The 22,439-nt window shown below is 36.5% G+C and overlaps 1 protein-coding gene across 1 annotated transcript in view; it reads left to right on the plus strand.

Annotated features, from left to right (window-relative positions):
* Positions 1-1,073: 1,073 nt before the first annotated feature.
* Positions 1,074-22,439, plus strand: part of LOC134798144 (thrombospondin type-1 domain-containing protein 4-like) — a 179,119-nt gene continuing 157,753 nt past the window's right edge. The window contains exon 1 of the mRNA XM_063770481.1: positions 1,074-1,243. The gene's annotated coding sequence lies outside the window, so the exon portion shown is untranslated. The remainder of the gene's footprint in view (positions 1,244-22,439) is intronic.

Consider the following 22,439-nt stretch of genomic DNA (forward strand, 5'->3'; position numbering starts at 1 on the left):
CTCGTCGTCGTACCTACACCGACCTGCCTTTAAAGAGTGTTATGTTAAACGCTCTATCTCCGCCATTTTTAATTTTAGAAAAAAGTTTTCCAAGTAAAAGTATCCTATTTTGACGTGTTCTATACGTTACAATCATTTAAAATATATGTCATAATGACACCACTCTCGATGAAAATTTTCCAAGTCCCAGCTCCCTTTAAAACATCAATCTTTAGAGGCGTCTAACTCGGCCATTTTTTATTTTTGAGAAAATATTTTTCAATAAAAGATGCTTATTTTGACGTGATCTACACATTACAATCATTTAAAAATAGTGTCATAGTGACACCACTTTGTCAAAAAAAATCTAAGCCCCCCCCCCCCCCTTTGCTTGGAGTCCAACCAAAACGTTTGCTAAATAAGTTTTTGTCCTAATAACATTTGACAACGTAAAATCTTGCCAAATGATAATTTGACCAAATAAATTATAAGTATGCGAAGTGTAACTTTGCTAAAGGTTCCTTTGGGAAATGAAACTATTGCGATAAGTTTCTTGGGAAGTGAAATTTGGCGAAAGGTATTTGGCCCAAACGAAAGTACACCGATATTATTACATAAAATGCGTCCGTACCTAATTTACAAAATAAAGGAAAAAACTGAGAGATTTGTTTGACATTCAAATTAGTCAAACTAAAATATTTTATTTTTACAACCCCTAAATGACACGGAAACTAATATATTCGCGTTTCTGCATTGATTAATATTAAGAAAAATTAACAATAAAACTTAGTCAAAAACTTCCTACATCAAAAGTAGTTAATAATATGGCATGTTTTCTATCTACACTTTGAATAATCAATCACTGAAGATGAATTTAAGAGAATCATATTAGATTACGACCGATGTCCCGCTGTAAAAGAAAATCGAAACGTGTAAAAACACTCACACGTGATAAACAAGATCATTTCACATTTACCTCGTAGGTACCTACATCATTTAACATATAGCACGCCAATAAAGCTCTTATTAACTGAACACGAGGTTTACATTCAGAGGTTTTCATTACTGCAGAGGTACGGTATTCCGTACACTCTGTACAGTATTCCGTACGACGCGCCTATGCAAGGACGTGTCAGTCGCCCGGCGAGCGCGCGGGAAAACATCGCGAACTTTTAAAAAGTTACGATTCATAGACTATACAGCCAGTGTTTCATGACACGTGTTAATGGTAGTGAATGATTTTTAGTGAACAGATATTTAAGAGGTTTGTTTTTTATTATTGTTTTAATAGCTGTAATCACATGACCGAAACACGTGAAATTTAATAGTTATAGCCGGTCATACAACTTTGTCAGTAGAAAAAGCCGCGAAATTAAAATTTTCTATGGGACGATTACGTCGATTACCCTTCGCGCCAAATTTTTTTCAATTTGCCGCCTTTTTCCACTGACGGAAATGGCTTGACAGACTAGTGGTGCCCAGTTTTTTTACACGCATACGTATTATAAAAAAAACAACAATACCTATGATATTATTTAAAATGATTAATAAAAGTAAGTAGCTAACTAACAATTACTTATAGGGCAGTACACATCATATATAAATACTGACCTTATGTCCAAAACATTAATACTTATCACAATCGTTCTAATTATCATACAGAAATAGAAACTATTGAAAACTAATCCGTTATTTTGAATAGCGAACTCAAGAATCGTGCCCGTCCTTGTATTGAAAAGCGTTTTAAAACAATTAATTCTCAACCCAGTTTCATTAACCTATTATAAGTTCAGTACAGTAACAAATACGTTTACCATTACGCACATTTTAAAGTGTTGCCAAGTGTTAAGTTGTAAACAATGATTTTTTTTATGTAACCAAACCATTAACACGGTAGCGGTGAATAACCTTTGATACTAACAAGGTAATTAATAAGAAGTTTTGCATAGTGATGGATGATTCCATTTGTGTAAAACAGGGGATTAAAGTTTTTGTAACTTTTTTTATTCAATAATGGACCTCGCGTCGCGTCGTTTAAGCCCACGCCTAAATTCTAATATAGAGACGCAATTCAGTAAATAAATAGGTAATGCCTACTGAGTTTTTATAAGCGACGCAAATATTGTTATACACAGTTAGGTAGGTATGAAATTTTCTAAAATACTAATAACTACTACCAATGGGGTTGACCGGTCGAAGTATTTAGCAGATGGCGCCAGTATAGCTTGCCCTGTCAATCCCTAGAATTGTGTCAAGTTTTTGTTTTTTTTAATGGAATTGTATGCCCTGGATGCCAACTTTAAGCCGAATCTCATAGAAAAAGGGGCAAACCTTTAACAGTTGCCAACCCCATTGTACAATAACAATCTATACCTAGATATATCTATGTGTAGACTGATGTACTATAATTAATAAAAATCTATAGATATTTTTTACTACAATATAGTTTAATGACCCCATGTAAATAGTGACTTTTAAGTCAATTTTAACGTATTATTGACCAATATGCAAAAGTTAAATACCTAAATGGGTTAAAAATGACTGTTGTACGATTTCCATGAAAAGGATAATTGTGATCTGGGTTATTAGGTTTTTCCAGAGTTCAACACAAAAATTAAACTTATTCATAATTTAACCAATTTGTGCGTAGGAACTACATAATCGAACGAGCGAGCGAAGCGAAGCGAAGTTCTTACATTCGACTTTGAACACGCGGCTGGCTAGCGGCACATCCCGGCATTTCGATGTTTTTAAGCTGAACTGTCAGAAGATAGTTTGAATGAAATTGGGTAAACGTGTAGTTGAGGGCATTATATTTTAGTCATTAAATTATGAGCAGGCCCGATCAAGAGGTTATTGAGCTAGAAGAGCTTAGAAGGCCCAAAAGCTGTTTGTGAGAGGTCTTGCTATTCTGGTCATTTTTTTGCAAGAAACATGGTCGAGTTTAGTATCAAATGAAAGTACTCGACTTACACTTTTATAATATCGTTTTTAAATTTATCATTTTGAAATAATTAGCAAGATAAAAATAAAATAGAATAAACATAATGACATTTGACAGGAAATATTTCGGCTTAGCACAGATACAGTTTATTTTAATCTCTATGGTGGTGACTTAAATCCAGGGGAGGGACAGCCGTATACAAAGCCCTTTATTCGAAAAAATAGCGCCATCTATATTACTTAACGCTAAACTTGTAAATGGCGCTTCAAAATTAATGCAAAAAAGCAAATCTTGCAGTAGAAAAAGACGCGAAACTCAAATTTTCTATGAGACCATATCCCTTCGCGCCTACATTTTTTCTACTGACAAGATCTGCTTGGCAAACTATATTATACATACTAGTCTTTGCTTAAATCTATCAGTTAAGGGTTCCACAGACCTTGCAATAAATCCACGCGGTCTTTGATCCATTGCCGCCTATAGAGCGACATAAAATAGTAGAAATTAAATAAAATGGAACTCAAAAATGTCCATACTAAATTGTTGCCATGTGTAAGCATTTTACGTCAAAAATGTGACAGTTACGTAGAAAGTGGCGCCCTCGTTTATTTTGTGTTATTATATGTCGCACTATACGAGTACCTAAGTAGGTGCAACAAAGTCAATCGCTATATAATTTTTGGTTAACCGCGAGTTCTCAGTTCGGGGCGAACTACTAGTTAAATAAATCGTAAATAACAGTAATTTTCAGAGAAAATAGAGCTCATGCATTATACACTCATGGACAAATTTAGAGAAACGCAAAAAACTTACTACTTTTGAAATTACCGTACTGTAATTTGTGTTTGCGTTCGTTCCTATAAATTTGTCCATGAGTATATTAGTACCTACCTATGGGACACCATACGCCAATGTTAGTTTAGTGAGATGAAGTTACCAAATAATTAAGTTTTACAGCTTCGTGACGCAAACGTTGGACACACATCGCCATAAAACTCTCATTAGTTTCATAAAGCATCATCTCCATCCCATTTTCACGGCAACATGTGCCTTTCTGGCCCAGGACGGCAAAGTGTCCTGCGCGTCCCGATAAGCTCTATTATCGGATGTTTTAACGGGCCAGAATCGTGTGACTTTTCCATTGGGCGTGCATGTAGGCCGTTGGTGATAGTGCGTTGAAAACTGCACTTTTATTAGCGTGCGTAATTCTGCACGTTACGGTATGCATGTGTGATAAAATACGCGTATGCGATAACCAACATACCCCTTTTTACGTGGGCCCGACTTTCATAATCGTTATACCTAAAATTTACCACATTAGTAACATGTTAAATCAAAATAGTTTAATATGCAGGTAAATTGAAAATATTTTGAATTTTTTGGCATAAGAAGTACACAAAACCGTAATTAACCCGCCTGCATTATTTATAGGTACAAACTATCAAATATATCAAACATGATTGCTTCTCAATGAGGTTATAGGTCGGAAACTAACGACACCTTGAAAGGTAATTGTTCTTGGCGTTAAAGGGGTTAACATGTCATAGTTACTAATCATATATGACAATAAAAACAATAAGTGGAACTGGTAACTACCTCTAAATTCCGAAAAAAGAATAATCTACCTATACTTTTCACAACTTTTTCTTTAGTTTATTTAGCAAACACCTTTTAAAGCGGCATATACACTGAGCAGAAAAACGGACTATCCTGCAACGTTGATAATATAGAGAAAGGCCAATTAGTTGTTAAGATTCCTACACACTACGCCGATTTAATTGAAACTCTCCAGCCCTGTCTAAATACGGTGTGAGGTTGGCAGCATCATAGTTTCTCTTTTTTATTAGCACTCAGGTTTAGCGATGACAGGACTAAAGGATGACTCACGTTAGACCGGGCCGTGTCCGGGCCGGAGCTTCCGGCGCATCGTTTTCTATGGAAAGCATCACGTGATCGCCTGTCATGCCATAGAAAAGTAAGCGCCGGAAGCTCCGGCCCGGACACGGACCTGTCTAGCCTGAGTCATTCTTAATGCGGGATGGTGTCGGTAGGTAGCGTAATCAGAAATATTTTTGACTGTAACTTGGCGTGATTAATAAAGTATTTGTATTTGATCCTATTATTATACATACATATAACCACCATACCACCATATGGACCACTCCAGAAATATACAAGAAGATCTACAGTACGGGAAGAATGGCGACGGATTGTGAAGCTTGCCACCGGCCCTTATAAGACGACCGCGACCACTCTGACAAGAGTGGGACGACAAAGAAGAAGACCCACCATTTTAATGCTAACTAGTTACATGAATTATCAATTAATAAATAATTAGCGCCTTTTTATAAGTATACAATTTAAGCGTTTTTAAGCGTTTTCAAGTTTTTCCCTGCGATATAATGTTTCATAGATCGTGGAAAAACTAGTAGGTAAATAAAACCTAGTAAAAGACGTTAAAGTTTAGGGTAAAGGAAAGAACTAAGAAAAACTTCCATCGTGTTTGTACAGCAAGACGTGTACTGGCTCCAATGGGGTGTTACAATTATTTGGTAGACCAATGGATTTATATAATAATACGTTGTTGCTTTGTAGACACTATTATATACATAGTTGTTACTGTGGGACTAGTTCGATATGTGTAAAGTTTTCTTATAATATTTATTTGTTTATTTATTTATAGCGATGAAACGTCGCATTTGGGAATGATGGTTTTTTTTGTTAGATATGTTATATGACTTCGATTTGTATTGTTATAATATTTTCGTTTCTTACATAAAATTCATCTTTTGAAAACTTTCTAACAGCGCATATATGCATAAAATGCTAGACTGAACAAAGGACTCTTAGAAACCTAGGTCACTAAAAATGCATTAACAAAGCACTAACATGTAACTATACATATAATTAACGTTTTCTTCATTTATATTCAAATTTACATTTGCCAAGCTACTTTTGGTATTGTTTCTTCATGTGTGGTCACCAGTTACTTTTATTTTAGACAAGAAATGTATACTTTCAGAAAATTTTGAACTTTAAACTCAATACTGTAAAGTGTTCATTGGTTTGTAAGAAATATTTTTATAAACGCCCTACAGAGTGGCTGACAGTAATTGGATAGTAGCCAACTAGTAACTACAGCAATTAAGAAAAAATCTACTATAACGAAGGCGAAGTCTCAATAAAGGTGCTTGATTGGTTCGGGAGCGGTTTTTGTTACAGATGCATATTTATTATTCCTACATTTTGTTGACACTTCTGGTTTAATGTTGATTTTTTTTTTCATTTTGATTGGGTAGTCCTTTAGATTTTTAAATTCTTCGTCGGACTCGCGCACGAAGGGTTCCGCACCATTACGCAAAAAACGGCAAAAAAATTACATTTGTTGTATGGGAGGCACTTAAATATTTGTTTTGTTTTGTTTTTAGTATTTTTTGTTATAGCGGCAACAGAAATAGGTACATCATCTGAGAAAATGTCAACTGCCTATTACGGTTCATGAGGCCTGGTGACAGACGGACGGACGGACAGATGGATAGACGGACAGCGGAGTCTTAGTAATAGGGTCCCGTAGTTTTTACCCTTTGGGTACGGAACCCTAAAAATCGCAGAGTAGAAGTTTTACATACAAAAGTTATGTTCAATTATAGAGTATGTATGTTACTTGAATGTACTCGTACATGTCAAATTTCATGTTATGTATTTCAAAATGTCGTTTATGATGAGATTAATGAGAGCGTACGGCGTCGGCGGTTCGTGCTCTTAAAAATAAAAATTGTAAATTCGTAAACATCACGCTAGACAAGCTTGCATTGCTTATTCCAAGCGATCTATTTACACTCTTGGGTTACCATGATAACCTAATTATTACGTTATCAGTTAGTAATATTGTCTTTAGCACGCCGCTATGATTACGACAGACTGTGAATGAAACGTCGTGGTTGGGGACGGATGTACGAATATGGACCTTGACACATGGTGATATGTTTCATTCTTTTTTGATCAAATCGGAACAAATTGTAGCCTGTTTATTTGTTTACTGAGTACCAAATTACCTACGTATTTTTAGAATGTTCTTTTTAATAGTTGAATTTTAATAATGAGACGGTTTTAATACCCTTTGGGACTCATGATTTCGAACTTCGCAATAGGTACTCGAAGATACGAAAGAAATTTCAAATATTTTATGCAGGTATTTCGTTATAATCCGTCAGATTTATTTATATTTATTCGTATTTCTTTGGTTATTTTTTTTCCTGTTGTAAATATTATTGTCACAATAAATATTGATCACTCATTCTATAACAACAAACTGAAGTACCTAGGTAGTTATATTTTTTTGAGAAAACGCGACCTGCGTAGTTTCTTGTGCCGGTACGAGTATCTTCTTGGGGATGTGGTGTATGTTTAGAATCGGTGGTAGTTATTGACATTCATAAATGCATTGTAATATGCTTTTCACTTTCCCTTTTGAACCTTTAACCCCATGTTAAAGTTACTGTTTACGAGCGCATTGTCGCATCGATGCTTCGGTTACAACAATAGCTAAAATATGACACATTTTCACAAATCACACTTCGCATAATCAATTTTAATGTATCATGAAAACACGATAAGGTTATCGATCTGCCGTAATCGGTCACTGATACCCGCCTGACTCACTACACATTAATATTAAAATAGATATAAGCGATAGCATTCTGTAAAGATACGACCTTTTACCTTTACACAGATTGGTGTGAATCGCACGTACAAGCGAACACGTTGTTTACACGGTGGCTAAAAAATAATTACATTGCCAGGGAGTTTTTGGAATTATGCCGAGCAAGTTTTACTATGGGACCAACCCCGAAATCTCGAAAATAAAATTTACCCTCCCATAGAAAATGGACTAGCCAAAATGTACGAAACAGCCAAATTTTTTTGCTATTTCGGGGTTGATTCCATATTAAAAGTTGCTAGTATAATCCCAAAACCTCCCTGGCAACGGGAATGCAGTTATTTTTTAGCCACCCTGTATATGCTTATTTCGTTATGTTGTGAGGCGAAGAGCAGTTATTCGAAATTAGAAGCGGTACATTTTGAACCTAATGTAATGGCCCTACATAAGCTTAAGGGCCTACTCTCATCTTAAAAGACCAACAACGCACTTACAACCCCTCTAGTGTTACGGGTTACGGGTGTCCATGGGCGTCGGTAATAGCTTGCCATCGGGCAATACGTCTGCTCGCTAGCCTCCTACCCGCCAGGAATATAAAATATATATTCCTGGTACATATTTAAAAAGTCCTGTCGAGTCAGTTACACAAAATCGGCCTTTCATTTTGACATGATTAAATAAGTACTACATTAATTTAGTAGGTGTATTTACTATTTACCCAGTTGGTGCCCTGAAGCAAACGTATTTCACCGTTTAGAACACTTGACAATAGACGAGTTGACACCATTTCTTTCTAATTTCGGTCATGGTAAAATTTTTGAGTAGGTAGGTACTTATTGATCAATTTCTGATTAAACTATAACTATACGTGATGATTAATATTATTAACTAAAGATGTCAGGGCTACCCTATAATAAGTCCAATTCAACCGCTAAACTAAATTAACTACTTCTCCAATTCTTCCTCTGACTCCATTTTTTTTTATTTCCATCTTCATCACTTAGACGGTTGTCAGACTTTAATTGAGCGTTTGTCCAGAAACGGTTGGTTTTAATTTACTGCAGCGCCATCGGAGTTTTTGCGAGTTTATCAAAAAATTAGTTACAACGCTATCCTATGTCTAACCTAAAAAAATCTAAGAGTTTAGAATGATTTCATCATAGGACGAGAACGAATGTCGGGTAGTCTGAAGTCAACTTAAACCTCATTGTCATCTGAAATTGGCAACTAGCACAAACTTGCTAACATTATATCGTGCAGCCCTTACCTACAAGGTAATGAGTTATTACATATGTGCCATTGTGCACTTATGTGCTATTGTGTGAAGGCAATTCTAGGCTTCATCACTTGTGTGACTCGTAATGTGGCACTCAAACCGTCAATTCTTGCTAAAGTGGCCAGTAATAGGGCTTTTGCACGATGAATAAAATTTGGTTTGCATAAGTTATGTCTCAATTATGACACAACGCGTACAATAACTAAATCAAAATGTGCATAGTTGTTACCTGACTGCTACTTGCTGCTTACACATTATAGTTATTTATTCATTTAAATTTTGATTCAGGGACCAAGACCCCATTACAAATACCTTACAGACTAACATGCCTACATGCATAATTAATTGTATAAATTAATAACCAACCATTTGTTTAAATAAGTAGTATTTAAAGAAATACGTTAAAAATGACAATTGTTTTAAAATATACACTGAAACACATCTTCCTAATAACAATGTCGATGAGTCTTTCCAGGTACGCTAAGTAATAAAGTGACACAGATTCGAGAAAATAATAGTTAATTTTAATTAAAAAGAAACAGAATTCATACAATTATTCATAATCATACGACCTTGACCCCTCAAAAGAAAACACCCGAAAGCATTGCAACGAAAAAATAAAACAAAACAGAACCTCAAAATTCAATTACATAATCTCCTAATTCAAACTAATTCGATATGTGTAATAAATGATACGTCACTGATACAGTCGAAGTAAAAAACAAGTGAAGATTTATGATTGATACAGTGAACGAAGTTAGGGTGTTCAAAACTATGAGAGAAATTTATTAAGACAAATACTCAAGTGCTTCCGAACACATAAACAATGTGGGAAGATTAAAAACGTGTCAATATACAAATTGAAACGTCAGTAAAGTTGATTTGTTATCTCGCCTTGAGGTCGAGTTAGTACTAGTTAAATGCATGTAAATAAATTGGATCAGATATCTTCCATGGCATCTTCTGTATTTGAATTATCAATGCGAGCAATATCTCTATTATAATTGCTTGATATATTAAATTACTAACAGTTTGTATAGTGTTAATAGGTTTATGCATTTGTTTCTAGTTGCACCATTGTTTAATGAAATGGTTTTAATTAAGAACACTATTTATTGCGCAAAACTTTTTCCATGGTTTTGTGTATAATTATGGCCACATATTCTTATCTTCTTTCAAAAACGCCTCATTTGAAAAGTTAATTATCAAATAATTGCGTGTTTCGGTCGAGTTTTCTTGACTGTTATTAAAAGATATACTTTATCAAAGTGAAATCGAACATTTCACTAACTAAATTCAAATGATGTCAAAGTTTCGGTGCCTAATAAAACATAAACTTTATGTTCTTCATCATACAATGCGTGGGAGTTCGAATGACTGTCATTTTCATTTTCATCGCTAAACAGGCAGTAGGTAGGGCCGAAAACGTTATACGAGTTAAATATGGAGATATGTCATAAAAATATTAAAAAATCGTATTTGGATTCATTTCTGCAATGGATTATCATAATTACTTCTGACCATAAATTGTTTTGTCATGTTAATCAGATTCCATTCATTATTTGGAGTTTATTAATTAATTACAATGTATGCAGATGCGTATTAATTATCATAATTATAATTAGTTCATCAGAACAACAGTGAATTTTCAGATAAGGTTTGATATATAAATGTAAATAATTGAATAGTCTAATATACTAGAAAGTACTTACAAGTAATTTCCAAATAATATGTAATTAATTAAAACCTAAGTCCATTACATAATTCAATTATGAATTCATGATGTCATATTTTATTTTAAATCCTACACCTAGATTGTGGGTGCTATTAAGATACATCAGATACATGTGCCCTACTCAGAACCTAATTAGAACTAGGATAAGTAATCATAATAGTTCTAAAAGAAGAATCTTAAAATCACATTTGACAAAATAGTTTACATACACCACAATTTTTCTGTTTAAACTATTTAACCCTTACCGCTTTCCGTTGAAAATGGCGTCAATATCGCAGTTTACGAAAGCGGTCTAATCCAGGAATATCCCACCGCCATCAAGTTGTCGTGTCAGCTGTCGGATCGGATCGTCTGTACCCTGTCAGCTGACGCAGACCACCTATCCGACATACGGAGTAACGTTTTAAAAAGCATGGAACTAGACCTAGGTTGTGGTTTGTAACTTCCATGATTATACTACAAATGATCGCTGCGATTTTTAAGTGGTTAAACAAATTAAAAAAACACTATCCAAAATATCATCCCGCTAAATAATTTCTTCTGGGACAGGTCAAGGTGTGCCATAATACTTGCACAATATAAAACTGCTAAAAGGCATTTTAACCGTAAACCATAGAAGTAGCTTAACAAAAACATGTAACATGGTGCAAAGAAAAGAGTAGTATAATTGATGCAAAGGTATCAAACAAAATTTAATTATGATCTTTGTAAAACTCCGTGAAATTTTAATTAACATCATAAATTGACATATGTATTATTAGAGTGAGTGTCCTTCGACTAAATATCAAAACGTGATCTAAATATACATATTATAATGTTTCAAAGCGATAATTATTGCAGTATTTATAAATCAATTGATACAATAACAGTGACTATAAAATCACGTTTTAATGAACAATAGAATCGATTGTTAGTTTTTATATAAGCAAAGTAATGAATTGTTGTTTTTTTTTTTGGCATTTATGAGGCAATCGGACGCCTATTAAATAGCTACTGTTCACTGACATGGTATAATTACGGTTGTTTTTTGGGTGCAGACTTAAATGGGCTTTTTTACTGTTAACCCTTCGATCGACACGAATTCTATGGAAACAAAAACGCTTATAGTATAAACAACATTATTTGCGGTATTTGACACATTATGACTGACGTATATAGAGATGTAACTAACGCAAATCGATTGTCACAGCAAGCGATTACGATTGGATGGCACGTAGACTGAGGTATCGAATTGTGACGTATAATGAATTTTTATTTGAGATTTAAATAAAGCTAGAATTATATGGTTTTCCCGCAAGCTAAATGCATTTAATACACCGACCGAGTAGGTCGCACACATTGTTAAAATTGAAACTAACTGGGGATCTATTTTAAAGTTTATTTATGTTATTTCTGTGTCAAATTTGTTGTCTGTTAAGTGACGATAAATATATCCATATTTACAGTTAATTATCCACCTTTTCCTTATTTTTATTAAAAGAAAAATGAAAAATTCATATCGATTTACTTAGACGACTACCGATTCATAACGGTAGTGTCCGGCCAACCCTAAAATTAAAAAAAAAAGACGTAGAACGTAATCGTTCGCAGTGCAGTTGTTTTCCTTTGTGATTTCGATGTGCAAGACATTTTACGTAGTATTGCTGTTGTGAGTGACAGACGTCAAATACCGCAAATAATGTTGTTTATACTATAGGTGTAGTTAGGCTTGTTTTTTTATTTTTTTTTATAAGTGTTACGGAACATTTCATATAGGTAATTATGTACATAGCAATGGTATTAGGGTGTGTGTGATATTTTTACCCGACTACGGCAACGCAAAAGGAGGGTTATTGAATATGAAAATTATGGATATATGGTAGGATGACGCTAAACATGTCTATTATTAAAAAAATACCTTACGTGAGCTTAGGTGTTTGTTCCTATAAGTATTCTAGTGCATACGAGTATATAGAAAATTTTGTCAATGTATGAGACCTTATCTTTTAATATTCAAATGATGTAAGTCGCAATTTGAACATTAACAATTTTAATAATAAAAACATATTTTTTATCGCCAATTCGCTATGTGTTGCTACTCGTATCTGCCTGTTACAAGAAATGACTTACACTCAGTTGAGAAAACTCTTTTTAAGGTAAAAAAGCAGTAATAATTATAATAAAATGGAATGCTGTAGTCACGCTTTGGTTTAATGTTTCCGCTAGACCACGGCAACGAAGACTTCCGGCCGCCAACCATTTAAACTAGGATACGCTGGTTTCCATTAAATGTAATTATAAGCTCCAAATAGTTCTATGAAGCTATGGACTATGTTCTAGTAGCTTTTTTATTAATTGGCATATGAAATAATAATTTTATTGTGCTTGAATAAAGTCAAAATACATAGGTATAGGTACATACTGTAAAACAAGTTAACTTTAAGTATGGAAAACACCATAATTCAAAACGACTTTTTTGCTGTCGCATAGGTACGCCAATGCACTGGAAAAATCATCGCGAAAAATTACTGATGCCATTCTTTGATCTTTTCTATCTCTTTGAACAGCCCGTTTCGTTTCTTTGGAACATTAGCGCCACCATCAGTCAAAGGGCCCAAAATCGTTGGTAGTTTATCGTAACCTATCTACAAGATCCGATAAAGATCACCAGCGCGCTGACATAACTGGCCAGTTACATCCATGCACGATTTATAAACTGTTATTTGTTTCATGTCAGGATTTGATCGATCATTGGCAGTTCTTGAGTTTTTTTTTTATTTTTAGCCGCGCCGTGCGCACGTTCCTATTCAGCCAGTCGTTTAAAGTGAAGCCACTTTTATTGGGGACTAGACTTTTCTTTATAGTTTTCGGGCTTTTGAAACCCTTATTTAATTTTATACCTAAGATGATAATTATTAAACCGAAATGAAATAAACGACAGAAGTATGTAGAAATGAATTAGAGCATTAGAACTTAGTCCGAAGACTCTTACTACTACATAATAATATACATATGGGCCTTTTTCTTGCACATATATACATATACCTATTGAGGTATTGTGGTGGTTAACATTCCTCATTTACACTTTTCATTTTGTGTGCACCAAAGATTAAATAAACAAATAAAATTCTAGTCAGAATATACATTTGCCATTATATCGCAAAATATATTAAGCAACATTACAAGTTTCTTACATATAAGTTTTATATGTCAGAAATTTGTAATACAATACAATACTCTTTATTGCACACCTCACATACACGTAGTTTACAATAAATGTACAATAACATAAACAAAGACAATAGAGGTAATAACAGGCGGTCTTATCGCTAAATGCTAATGTTATTTTTTTTTTTTTTTTTTTATAAAAGAGTAGGTATTATAATTTTAGGATAAAATAAATCAATCAATATAAAATAAAATTAAAAACTACATAAAGCTACAACTAACTACAAACATAAACTAAAATTATAAATAAAAAACTGGCTCCAGCTCTGTGCCTGTGGGCAGGGTGCCAAGAAGGCTGGCGGCATTGCCGCGCTGGACGGCAATACCAATGCGTTGCGCAAGGTAGGAGCCAGCCCTCTTGTCACCCGTCGCCTCCACGAGGCGCTTCGCCAGCTCGGAGAATATGCCGTGGGCGCCAGGTCCCCACGGCCCAAGGGTTTCCACCCCAAACGGCTCAAACATGCAGCCAGAATCAATGGCTGCATATTTGCGCCGCTTGAGGTGTTCAGCCGCGTTGGCGGCCGCACCAGCTCTGTTTGATGTTCCTGAAAGATGGGACGGCGCAAGGGTGTCCACGCATGTTGCATCCCAAACTAAAGGCCGTCCAATCTTCCAGGGAACGAGGGTCATGCCGTCCGGTCTTTTCCCATCATCGCGGGCCAAACCAGACGGTTCCAGAACCGCCGGCACCCCAGCAGTGACAAGAGCTCGGCGGAGGATGTCATTTAGGCTCGCGTGTCGTGAGAGACGGCCGACACTCCTCGCACAGGATAGGCCGTGGAAACCAAAACGCGTCACGTTTGCACCGCACTGGCACAGATGAGGAGCCACACAAGCCACCCCCAAGCGCAAACACAAAGAAATCCTGAAGGTGTTCGTAGAGAGAAGTGTGCCTAGGTTCTTTGATGGCAGGGCCTGCAACCATGCGCCGGATTCCCATCTCGTCGCAGCAAGGAGACGAGCGCGCTCTGTGGTGCTGGTAGACGTTTCGTACAGATTATCCCGTACCAGCAGACAGAGCGGCTCGTCCCATTGGTGTTGCGATTGGCGAGTAATGGGCAAGTCCGTGTTAGGGCAGGCCGCTTTCCAGCTGTCGATGGCCTCCGGCAGGAAAGGGACGTCCAAATTTATTAGGGGGTCAGTTTTAAGGATTTTTCGGAACAGTTTTTCAATGTTATGCGCTGAAGAAAGAAAAGCCGGAAGAGCAACAGCATAAGTTTGTCGTATCCCAATACCACCGTGCCTAATGGGCAGGGAGGCTTGGGACCACTGAGAGTTGTCAAAAGTAATGTTAAAAATGGACGATACTGTAAATTTTATTTCTTGGTCTAGTATTTCCAAAAGGTTGGGATATTTCCAAAAATGACTACAACGCAGGACATAGGTAAATTTGGGGACAAACAAACAAAATTTAATTATTGTGTAGGCCATATGAGGGTTAATTGTGAGCAAACGGTCCGAATAGTTTTTAAAATTTTGAAGCTGATTATTAATGTAATTCGGGAAGGCTTCGTCCAGGATCGGTGAACCTAGGAGGTAAAGTGAACTTTCATCCAAAACTTTGATGCCAGGAGCTAAGGTGTTGAATTTTGAAAGCGCTGCATCTTTATGCATGCATCGGTCGGAAAAAAATACTTCGCACTTTGAAAAATTTAAACACAGGCCAATTTCAGAAAACTTTTCTATGAGAATTCGCATATCTTCAAATACCTCGTCGACGGTGCCTCCCAGGGTACCATCGTCGAGGTACCAAGCATTAAATTTAGAATTTAGGCTTTCCAGGATAGGGTGTATGGCAAGGCTGAAAAGTGCAGGGCCCAAAGGGTCGCCTTGCTGACAGCCCACTGATGAATATAAAAGGTTATTTTTAAAAAGTAATTTAGAGTTTGTGCCGTAGCATTGCCACACAAAATTATACAACTCAGGGGTCTTTTCTTTGACTTGGGTAAGTAAAGCGCCTCGGTCGACAGAGTTGAATGCGTTTCGTACGTCAACTTTCAATACAACCTCGCCTTCTTTCTTGGTAACAAAAGAACGTAGTGCGTGTACCGCTGCCTCGCACCCGCACCTGGAACCGAAGCCTAATTGAACCGGTTGAAAGTAAGTACTCAATTTATCTGAAACCGCCTTGCAGCATGATTTGGCTGCTAAACGGCGATAGGTGGTGCCAACTGCAATAGGCCTGATCCCGCCGTCCTTTTTAATCAACGCACATAAGTTGGCTCCGTACAAGATGTTGGTAACTTCCGTGTTAACCTTACCCTGTAGCATGAAGTTCACTAAAACGGTTAAATCTTTAAGAAGGGTATCACCTGCTTCACCGCAGGAGTGGCCAAGCAGGTCTTTAAGGTGCTGTGGAGTTAGACCGTCTAGACCCCCAGCTGAACCGTTTGGGAAGGCGCAAATAGACCTAAAAACCTCATCGGATGTTACCTGAAGGCACGGATCTGTTGGGCCGGGAGGATCTGGTAGCAAGAGATTGTCATCCGGATTAGGGTGCTTACTTAGTAGGGCATTCAAGGTATCAGATGTATCAGGGGCTATAGCGTCGCTAGAGAATAGAAGGTGAGCAGCTCCTTTAATGTTACCTTCCCCTATTTTATTTTCTACGTTTCGCGCAAGTGAATAATTGTGCTTAAAGGCGGATCTTGACAACTCGGAGACATCATGGGGATTGGAACAGTTTTGCTTGATCCGAGACGTTAGGGAAACACCTCTTTGCGCAGCTTGTTTGGCGTAGAGAACTCTGTAGGGGAAGGTAAGTAGATTTTCCCAGCTTTCCTTCGAATTCTGATTCACCGTGGCTCTCAAATCATCTGCAAGTTTCTGGGCAACTGAAATTCGGGCGCCTCGTGGGATTCTTTTAATGACTGGAATTGATTGTTTGAGTTTGCTTAAAGTTTCTAAAATTGGCGGATAATTATTAAGAGGTGAGCTTGTAGGGTCAGAGACTACACTAGAATTAACGGGCGGCGTGTTTCTGGGAGTTGGGTTACCGTGGACACGACCGATGTGAATATTGAGACCACGTTGCCCTTTGAAAAAGCGGACTTCAGGACAGAGTGGGCATTGTGTTTCAGTGGATTCCAGGGATGACGTGGTGGGGACGGCATTATTTGCACTTGGTTGTAGCGACATAGAAAACTTATCACAAAGAAAATAAAAACTTATGAGTATAATAGAAACTAAAATTAATATAAAAACATGCATAAACAATCACTAAGTATAAGTTGAATTCTGCGGACAGGAACTTTAGTCACTTGCACACATGCACTTATTTTACACTTTTATGTGAAATTATTGTAGTTGTAGCATTATCATGGCCACATATAATGTTTTTTTGGAATACATATTCCTTGTAAACATTTTTCTGTTATGATTTCATATCTTCTTAGATTGACGTAACGTCTGTCAAGCCGGCCGCCAGAGCTTAGGGCCCATTTACTAGGGCTGCGGTCTCCACAAAGAAAATTCGCAAGCGGTATGTCGACTATAAACCCATGTAGATTGGTTGAGATAAAAAAAAACTGATGAAAAGGGGGCTAGGAGACTTATTTAAAATTAAATTCAGCAAAGAGCGTGTTTTTCCGTTGCTAGGCGTTTTAGATAAATATTCCAATATTATATAATTAAGCCGACCATTAATTAAGGCCTCTGAGTGACTTGTTTGTAAATACTGAAGGTAAATAGTATAAATACCTATAAGAAAATGCCTGTGTACCTATACTTCATTTGTATAATTTGAGTGTAGTGTCAAGAAGATGAACGGTAAAAAGCAAGATTCGATAGACAGTCTCCAATCCAGATACGCAAGATAACTAGGACTAGGACTACTCAAATGTATCGCAATCAGCTCCAAACGTCGATTTCCTTATCGATATCGTACTACTATCGTTCTATCAGGAAATTCCTATGCAAATTGTACGTTATCAGGATGTCTATGAGCCTAGTAAAAGAGTAGGGCCCCATATAACCATTCCAGTCGCAGAATCACAAAGTGGTAACTAAATGTCAGATGTGTCGTAACAGAGTCCACACAATGTGTCTAGAATTGTTTCGAAACAAAGTGTCGTCGCCGTGTCTACACTTTTCCGTAACAAGGTGTCGACACATTTGTGTGCACTTTGCGTGCGGTTTGCGACTAAATCTGACAGCAAATTTGTGACAGCAAATGTCAATATAAAATACCTCTTGAAAACCAAGGTTTGTCAAACTACTATTAGTGTCTCGTGTGCTCGTAATTCTAGTAAGTCATCATGGGCAATGCAAATGATAATAATCGACCGAAACCATATAAACACCCAACACCCGTCAACCTTTTACAGAAAAGTTTTTAAAGAAATTCAATAAGCTACTTAGGTCAGGCAACGAATGCTCCAAAAGTTGTAGAGGGAAATGCTCGGAACACAATTTTTGACTCCGTAACTCGGTTTGACAAGTTAGGAGGTGAACATATCAAAAGTCCCCGGCCGTAGCCCTTGAGCGGGGGGGAGAGAGGGGGCTTTGAAGGTCCCATTTTCCCGTTTTTCGATTATATCTCGGAAACTATGCATCTCAGCGACATGGCCACTTATACAAAATGAAAGGTAATTTAATTTGTTACAAGTTTATTCCGTCAATTTTTTCGATATGTTGAATAGTTTTTGAGATATCCGCTCTTGAAAGTTTATTTAGGGCTCTCAATTTTATCTTGATATATCTATATCAGTGAAGGTGCTAGGCCGTGTTTGGTATCGTTTTCGTATAAATCTGGGGTGCTGAATCCATTTAAGATATCACATTGACACCATTCCACAAAATAAAAATAAATCTTTTTAGGGTTCCGTACCTCAAAAGGAAAAAACGGAACCCTTATAGGATCACTCGTGCGTCTGTATGTATGTCCGTCTGAATACACAAAATAGTTCTTTACCTATAGATGACAGGAAAACCTATTAGAAATGTGCAGTCAAGCGCGAGTCGGACTTAATGTACGGAACCCTTAATACGCGAGTCCGACTCGCACTTGGCCGGTTTTTTTGAAACTCTTCTTGACGCTTAACCGCTGAACCGATTTCGTTGAAATTTGGTATAGAAATAGTTTGCGTCCCGGAACAGGACATAGGATAGATCTTATAACCAAAATCATCTTTTGAAGGTGTGAAAAGTGGCGTGGAAATTTGTACGGGAAATCAATAACCGCTGAACCGATTTATATGAAATTTGGGATGGTCTACATCTTTGATTTAGTTAAAAATGATGAAAAAACATGACTTCAAACCTAAACTTAAACAGTATTAACTTCAAGAAGTCAATTCTGAATTCCCCCCTACACCTCATTTCACACCTTTAAAGGGTGATTTTTGAGATAACTTATTATATCCTGTCTCGGGACTCAAAATATATGTGTACCAAATTTAAATTAAAACTGTTCAGCAGTTTAAGCGTGAAGAGGAGTTTAAAAGAAAGTATTTTAATAAGTTTATATGTTTTTACTTCGGAATAGTGTCAATGTGATACCTTAACTAAATTTGGTACTGCGAATTTATACGAAAACGATACCAAAACATGGCCTCGTAGCTTTACTGTTGTAGAAGTGAAAATAAAATTGAGTGCCCTAAATTCTTATTACTTGGCCAAACTTGTGTAGAAGGAAAAGGTAAAATAAAAGTCTTCGGCAGGAATATAAGACACAAATATATTTTTTTTTTGCGTTACTATTTCATTCATCAAATATAAACATACCTTGATTATACTATTCTAGTGAGATCCTCATAGATAAACAAAAACATTTACTTAAAAAATTACAAGGTCGAAATGTCACGGAACTTTTTTTTTTTTCCTTTATTAAGGGGCTTTTTCGATTGAACGAATATGTCACCCCATAAAAAACAGACTTAATTAACAAAGTTAAAAGAAAGTAAAAAGCTACATCTAGTTTAATTACATCACACATTTCTGTCCCTCAGACCGCACTTAACAATATTTAGTACCTTTTCAACAACCTCAGACATAATTCCGAATTCACTTTACGCATGAGGTAGGCGAACTTATTCAATGGAATGTGTCCAGAGCGCAATCTCAATAATAAAACTAGATCCTGCCTACACAACACACTATTATCAATCCAAGGAGAATTAAAGGGTTGTGGCTGTATTGTCTTATACCAAATACCTTTGTCCCTAGATCTCTCGTCGAAATATTCCTTCCACAATTCGCGACACTTTAATTTGACTAAATGTAAACAGTCATTATTGCCCCCATATAATGTTTCAAGTGAAATTCAATGCCATCGCTGCATGCCTGTTTTGCTAATGCATCAGCTGTCTCATTGCCACTTATACCTACATGCGATGGAATCCATTGCAATATTATAACTTTTGCCATAGATTTAGTAATATGTGAAAAATATAAACTTTTATGACAAAAAAAATCTGGACACAATTTAAGAATCACCCAATTGCGTCGAGGAATCATCTGTATTTTTGCATGTTTCATTACCTCCTCGCTTCTTTTTTGTCCTTTGTATTCTGTAGCAATTTGTTAGATCTGAAAATAAAGATAACTTGCGTCGTCACGGATGTCGATTTATAGGTTTTAGGGAGTGCAGAATTCGAAAACGATGATCATTTTATAATCCAAGATGGCGGCTACGTATTTTGTCATAAAAGTGGAATCCAAAATAGTCATCATTTTCGAAATCTGCGCCCCCCAAAACCTATAAAACGACACCCATGACGACTTTTATGACAGTGCATGGCCGCCATTTTGGATTCCAAAATGGTCATCATTTTCGAAAGCGGGGCCCCCTAAAACCTATAAAACGACATACATGACGACTTTTATGACATAGTGCATGGCCGCCATTTTGGAATACAAAATGGTTATCATTTTCTAAATCTGCGCCCCCCAAAACCTATAAAACGACACCCATGACGACTTTTATGACATAGTGCATGGCCGCCATTTTGGATTTCAAAATGGTCATCATTTTCGAAAGCGGGGCCCCCTAAAACCTATAAAACGACATACATGACGACTTTTATGACATAGTGCATGGCCGCCATTTTGGAATACAAAATGGTTATCATTTTCTAAATCTGCGCCCCCCAAAACCTATAAAACGACACCCATGACGACTTTTATGACATAGTGCATGGCCGCCATTTTGGATTTCAAAATGGTCATCATTTTCTAAATCGGGGCCCCCTAAAACCTATAAAACGACATCCATGACGACTTTTATGACATAGTGCATGGCCGCCATCTTGGAATCCAAAATGGTTATCATTTTCGAAATCTGCGCCCCCTAAAACCTATAAAACGACACCCATGACGACTTTTATGACATAGTGCATGGCCGCCATTTTGGATTTCAAAATGGTCATCATTTTCTAAATCGGGGCATTTTCTAAAGAATTAACTTTTTTTATTCCATTAATTAGTCGAATAAACAGTTAATCGATTAATGCCCATCTCTGACCACGGCATTTTTACACTTTGAGAATATCTGAAAACAAATCAACACAAGGAGCCATTTTGCAAATCCAGTAACATACCAGTAACTTTGTTATTACTTTTGACAGCGCGTGTCATGTGTCAACACAGAGTCGACACAAAGTCGAAACATTTGTGACTGCAATATTTCTCAGCCTTGAACCATATTTATACATCATAATTAACAAGTTTCGTAGTATGTAAAGCGTTATTTCTGTTATTTAAGTATAGTATACGCATCGAAGTACTAAAAATGCTTCAAATAATATAGTTATGAACACAGGCACTGAGAAGTAAACAATTTCATTTCCGGCTAAACTAAAACAATGTGGTGGCGCGTTGATTATATTACACTTAGTTTATCAAATCACTCGAGCAGTTTAATTCCCCATAATAATTTAAGTCATATTGTAATATAAATGCAAACAATATATAATTACGTCTTGTAATCCGTTTAAGAGATGGCGTATTAATGTCACTTATTTTTATTTAAGTATTTTTCCATCTGACAGTTTCCATTTGACAGGAACAAAATGAACGAATGAACGAATGATTTTGGCATAAAGTAGTCGCAAACCCGAAACAATGTGTGCACACGGCGACCACACTTTATGTCACTTTGTGTCATGTGTCGACCCTTCCCCATTTCTGGTAACTGTGTCGACACGGCGACGACTCTGCGACTGGAATTGTGACCGAAACAGATGGTGTCGACACAAGATGTGTCAACACCGCGTCGTAACGGCGACTGGAAATGGTTGTATGGGGCGTAAAAATAGTTATTTGTTTTACAAAGGGGGCAAAGTTGTTGTTTAACCGCTCGTGCTAATATTGATACCCGAGCAAGCGAAAGATTCCAAATTTGAACCACGAGCGTAGCGAGTGGTTCGAAAAATGGAATCTTGAGCGTTGCGAGGGGTTCAAAGCACGAGGGTTAAACAAAATTTGCCCCCGAGTGAAACACAACATTTTTCACCACACCAACCCGAAGCAAATATTAAATGTAAAATATCAAACAAAATCAAATTCAAATGAATGTTATTAAATATTTATCATCCAAAATCATCATTTAAAATTCAATTCTACCCGCAAACATAAGATTACAACTCAAAATTTGCATTTCATTACTTTGCCTCACATGTGAATTAATTATAACTGACAG

This window comes from Cydia splendana, chromosome 16, assembly GCF_910591565.1.
Source record: "Cydia splendana chromosome 16, ilCydSple1.2, whole genome shotgun sequence".
Taxonomy (NCBI): Eukaryota; Metazoa; Arthropoda; class Insecta; order Lepidoptera; family Tortricidae; genus Cydia; species Cydia splendana.